The sequence below is a fragment of the Octodon degus genome, unplaced genomic scaffold, assembly GCF_000260255.1.
Source record: "Octodon degus isolate 3935 unplaced genomic scaffold, OctDeg1.0 scaffold00071, whole genome shotgun sequence".
Classification (NCBI taxonomy): domain Eukaryota; kingdom Metazoa; phylum Chordata; class Mammalia; order Rodentia; family Octodontidae; genus Octodon; species Octodon degus.
The window spans coordinates 3,519,759-3,525,919 of NW_004524647.1; the positions used below are offsets into that span (position 1 = coordinate 3,519,759).

General features: G+C 38.5%; 1 protein-coding gene across 3 annotated transcripts in view; it reads right to left on the minus strand.

Annotated features, from left to right (window-relative positions):
- The window catches only part of Mlh1 (mutL homolog 1), an 81,307-nt gene that overhangs the window by 61,063 nt on the left and 14,083 nt on the right, over window positions 1-6,161 (minus strand). The window lies entirely within an intron of this gene.

Genomic DNA, 6,161 nt, shown 5'->3' on the forward strand with positions numbered 1-6,161 from the left:
TTAACTGGCAATGTCAGAAATTATTGACCTGAGTCCCCCACAGCTCAACTTAACAGCATGGCTTTATTTCTTATATTTCGACTTCATACTTTTCTACTGTTAATTGATTTTTTAAAAAAGTCTAACAAATCTTGTTTTTTAGTTGCTGAGTTCTGAGCTACTACACAATAGTGGTACTGGGAATTTTTCCAGAGGATCTGAAAACATCATATCATAGGGATATATGTGTGCCGATGTTTATAGCAGCACAATTTGTGACAGCCAAATCTTGGAAACAACCAAGATGCCCATCATCTGAGGAATGGTTGAGAAAGATGTGGTATTTTTTACACAATGGAATATTATACACAATAGTGGTGTAACTGCCTAAGATAACAGGAAAGTACTCCTTAATTATATAATCATTTATGGAGAAGCTACCAGGTGCTAGGCCTTTGAAGGCCCTGGTAATTAAAAAAAAAAGACCTAGACGTTCAAGGTGACTTTTACCACAATAACTGAAAAATGTACTAAGTGATCTAGAGAAGGACTCATTTGGCCTAGGGTGAGAATGAAGGCAGGCAAAAATATTGGAGAAGGGAGAATAATTTATTTGAGCTTTAAGGGGCTATAGTTTGAGCCAGAGATAGCAGGAAAGATCAGCTAAGAAGGGGAAACCACATAACCATAAAAGCTTTCAAATATTTGGCAGCTGGGAATGTGTGAAGAAGAAAGGTGGGAGAGTGCAATGAGGGCAATGGTTCCCAGATGAAGACTCTGATTTTCCACCTGTCTTGAAGAAACAGACCTCAGAAGACATTAATTCACAACTGGCTCCCTGACAAGATGACTGTAGTCAGATCAGTCCACCCACATCCCAGGGCTTCCCTAGCACTACTGCTGCATGCTCAAAAATGCCCCCGCTTCCATTATTTTACATATTTGCTGACAAAAACTAGGAAACAGGCATAAATAGTTGATTCACACACACAAAAAAAAAACCCTGTATGTTTAAACATTTGCTGGGGGACTGGGGCAGGAAAGAGTATTCTTGTTCAGCTAGTAAATAACCACTACTTTCAAGAACAGAGGTGTGTGTAATTTTGATTCCTTGAATCCCATTTTTGTTCTGTTCCAAGGCCATTCATCAGCCTCTGAAAACAGGGTCAGCACCAAAGCCCGCCTGCAGCCATTGATGGAAGGCAAGGCAGCCCAGATGCGCACTTGGCAGCTGGCAGCTCAGGAGCCAATCGGGAACTAGGAGCCTGCTGCACTCCCACCACAACCCAATAAGCAGCCCAAAATGATACACTCCTGAAGGGCAGAGGGGTGGAAGTAATACCATCATCTACCATTTACTTAGAATACCTTTGTGTAATAGACACCTTGCTGAGACTTGTAATGTTGTATCTTTTAAGGATCCCCAAAATAAGAGTATCATCTAATAATTATCCCTGTGATTGTCAACTTATCCATAGAGAGGAAAAAAAATTATCTAAAGTCCCAGACAAAAGAAAGTGCCACTCCAGGAAGATGGCAGGTGGTAACAGCAGAGAAAGAGCCTCTGCAAGATTTGGTGTCCAGATGCTGAAATATAGCAACATGAGGAAGAGAAGAAGGAGTGAAGTGGGTCCTTAGGAGCAAGCAAGGATCTAAAGTGAGAAATGAAGCCCATGGGGGAGTGAAGAAAGACACCTCAACACAAAAGGTGGTGGGGACACACGGTGTTTTCCCCAAGGCCTGGCTCACTGCACAGGAGGGGTGATTCGAACCTACAGAAGCAAGATGACTACTGGCAACCCACAAGCCTCCAGGAAGTAACACACCAGTGGAACAAAGCACTGGATTCAGCAAACTATAGAGGCTGGTTATTCAGATTTACACATCCCCCAGGAGAGGGCGACAGCTGGTTGCCACCTTGGAGAGGAGCCAACTGAGGACAGAACTCAAGACAGGCTATGGGCTGGCTCACCTCCCAGTGTTAGAGAGAGGTATAACCAAGTTCAAGCTGCCAGGAGTGTTGCAGGCCCAACAAGTTGGGTTCTATCCTCAGAGCCAGAAACCAGTCCCAACTTTGGTGAAACTAAAGATGCAGGCTTGCTGGTATTATCTACTACCCTGCCATAAATCTACAGCTGGCTTGCTGGGATTAAATTAACACAGATCTGTGCTCTGTTTGTCTATTCTGCCTAGCAATAACAGTAGAGAATTTCCCTGAAGTGGACATCTTTTTCTTTTTGATTTTTTGCTCCTGTTTTACGAGTTTGAACAATGTTTATAGTTGTTTTATTGTTATTTTTTTCTTGTTTTATTTCTCTCCCTACTGTAATGAGGACTACAACTCTATGAATCCAAACAGAATGAATCTACCAGGCAAAGCAGTAATTAAACATGAGGGAAGGGGGAAAAAGGGAGCTAGCAACAGGAAAATAACATGGCTAGGCTAAGTGAATATGTATCACTTAGAACCATCAATGTAAATGGTCTCAATTCACCGATCAAAACAGACTGGCAGAATGGATGAAAAAACAAGATCCACCAATATGCTGTACACAAGAAAAACATATCATCTAAAAACATACTGACAGGCTGACGAAAGTCAAAGGATAAAAAACAATATTCCATGTGATAGGAATGCAGAAAAAAACAGGGGTAGCTCTTCTATTTGTAGACAAAGTGGATTTCAAGCCAAGATTGATTAAGAAAGACAAGGTGAGTACATTCTTATAAAAGGAACAATCCACAAGGAAGATAACAACCATAGATATATATGTATCTACCAAATACAAATGGCACCCTAAGGCTGGTGAGATGGCTCAGTGGTCTAAAGCACCTACTTAGAACAAGCTTAGAAAGCACAGGGACTGCGGTTCAATCCCCCAGCACCACATGCCAGCCAGCCCCACCCCTTGGTGGGCTGAGCTGGCCACACACACACACACACAAATAAAATTTTTAAAAAATGGCACCCTACTATATAATGCAAATTATTATTATTATTATTTTTTTTTTTTGAATGGGGGATTGAACTCATGTCTTTGCGCTTGCCAGGCAAGTGATTATTCCACTGAGCCATCTCCCCGGCCCCTATAATGCAAATTATTAATGGACATTTAAAAAAACCCACTAATACAATTGTATTGGGGGATCTCAGTACCCCACTGTCACAAATGGATAACTAGACAAAAAAAAAAAAATCAACAAAAAAAAAATACGAGAACCTGAAATTCTGAACAAATGGACTTGGTTGATATCTACTGTATTTGAACTTAGTTGATATCTATTGTGTCTCACACCACAACATCAGAATATACATTCTACTCAGCTATATACAGAACTTAATCCAAACAAACCATGTAACTCACAGAACATGCTCAAGTAAATATAAAGGATTTGAAATTATCCCATGCATATTATCAGACTACAGTGACATGATACTGAAAATCAATGGTGGGGCTGGTAAGATGGCTCAGTGGTCTAAAGCACCTACTTAGAACAAGCTAAGCCAAGCAAAGCACAGGGACCTTGGTTCAATCCCCCAGCACCACATGCCAGCCCGCCCACTCCCTGGTGGGCTAAGCTGGCCACACACTAAATAAATAAATAAATAAATATTTTTTAAAAAAAGAAAATCAATGGTAATCCTCCAAAACCCACAAAAAATTGATAAACACACGGAAATTAAATGACACCCTTCCAAACAACCTGAGTCATAAATGAAATTAAAGAAAAAAATTGAACAGTTTCTATAATTAAATGATAATTCCACTACAACATACTGGAACTTATGGGATGGAATAAAAGCTGTCCTACCAAGGAAATTTACACCAATATTTCCCTATCAGAAAAACACAGCTCAAATAAGCAATCTAATGTTGAACCTCAAGCTTCTATAAAAAGAATAGCAAGTAAAGTCCAAAGCTCATAAAAGGGTGGAACTAATAAGATTAGATCAGAATTTAATGAATTCCAGACAAAGAAAATACAAAAAAACCCCAATAAATTGGAAATTTGTTCTTTGAAACATTAAATAAAATTAACAAACCCTTAGTTAACTTTATCAACAAGAGGGAAAAAAGACACAAGTCCATGTTATTAGGAATGAAAGGGTAAAATTACAATATATCCTGCAGAAATCCAGATCATCTATGCCTACTTTAAGAATCTATATTCCAATAAAATGGAAAACAGAAGAAATGGACAGATTTTTAGATACATACAAATTTCCAAAGCTGAATCAAGAAGATATAAAAATCCTAAATAAGCCAGTATCAGTCAACTAAATTGAAGATGTAATTAAAAACCTACCAACACAGGCAGCAGGATTGTTGTTGAGTTCTAGACAAGCCTGGGATACAAAGTGAGCTCAGACCAGCCTGAACTGCATAGCAAGACGCTGTCTCAAAAAGACCAAAACAACAACAACAACAAAAACTACCAACAAAGAAAAGCCCAGGTCCTCATGGATTCAATGCTGAATTCTACAAAAAATTTGGAGAAGACCTAATAGTACTACTTCTCAAACTCTTTAATGAAATTAAAGGGAAGCAATACAGCTATTTTTATTCCTGGAAGCAAGCACTATCCTGATACCAAAATCAAGTAAGAATCCAACCAAAAAAGAGAACTATGAGCTAATCTCTAATGAACATGGAACAAAAATCCTCAGTAAGGTACTGGCAAACAATGTTGAACATCATTAAGGAGTTTATACAACATGAGCAAGTAAGATTCATCCTGGGGATTTAGGGATGGTTCCTTATAACACAAGTCAATAAATGTAATACACCATATTAACAGAACCAAGAACAAAAAATATATGATTCTCTCAATGGATGCAGAAAAAACACTTGACAAAACCCAACACTCATTCATGCTAAAAACTACAAAACATTAGAATAAAAGGTCTTTATTTCAATCTGATAAGAGCCATCTATGATAAACCAACTGCCAGCATCATACTAAATGGATGAAAACTGAAAGCTTTCACTCTAAAATCAGAAACAAAACAAAAATGCCCATTATTACGAACCACTCTTATTCAATAAAGTTTTGGAAACATTAGCCAGAGCAATTAGGCAAGAGAAAGAAATAAAAGAAATACAGGTAAGAAAGGGAGACATTAAATTACCATTATTTGAACATGACATGACACACTACATAGAAGACTCCAAAAACTTCATTGAAAGACATCTAAAAGGTCTAATAAGGGCCAGAAAGACAGCTCAGTGGCATAAGTGCCTGTCTGTCAAGTGTAAAGTTCTGAGTTTGATCCCTGATACCAAGTAAAAATAAAAATAAAATAAAGAAAAGATCTAATAAGATTTAATAATTTGAAAATTTTACTAACTAAATTCAGAAGCATAGGGCTGGTGAGATGGCTCAGTGGTCTAAAGCACCTACTTAGAATAAGCTTAGCAAAGCACAAGGACCACGGTTCAATCCCCCAGCACCACATGCCAGCCAGCCCCGCCCCCAGGTGGGTTGAGCTGGCCACACACACACACAAATATATAAATAAAATAAATTTTAAAAAATAAAAAAATAAAAAATAAATAAATTCAGAAGCACAGCTGTATACAAAGTCAATACTCAAAAATCAATACCATTTCTGTACACAAATAATGAACTTGTTCAGAGAGGTATTCACAATATCATCCAACAAATGAAATACCTAGGAATCTATCTAACAAATGAAGTAAAAATCTTTAATTAAAAACTACAGTACTCTGAAAAAGGAGATCAAAGAAGATATCAGAAAATGGAAAGATATCCTTTGTTCTTAGGTAAGAAGAGCTAATATAATGAAGATAGCCATACTTCCAAATATTGCAATAGCAATGAAATCCCCAATAGCATATCTCACAGAATTAGAGAGAACAATCCTAACATTCATATGAAACCAAGAGACACAGTAACTCTGGGTGACAAAGCCAAGTCAAGGGGCATCACAGTCCCTGACTTGAAATTGTACTACAAAACTCCTGTGATAAAAATAGCAAGCTAGAGACCCAGAGCGCAGGCCCGGCGAGTGAGTGAGAGGACCTGGGGTCCTCCGGATCCTAAATATACCCAGAGCGCAGGCCCAGCACAGAACCCTTCAGCAGAACTCCCTGCAAAGAGGCTAGAGGCAAGACCCACCCAGCTGATTCAGGAGCAGAACATCTTGCCAGAGAGACACA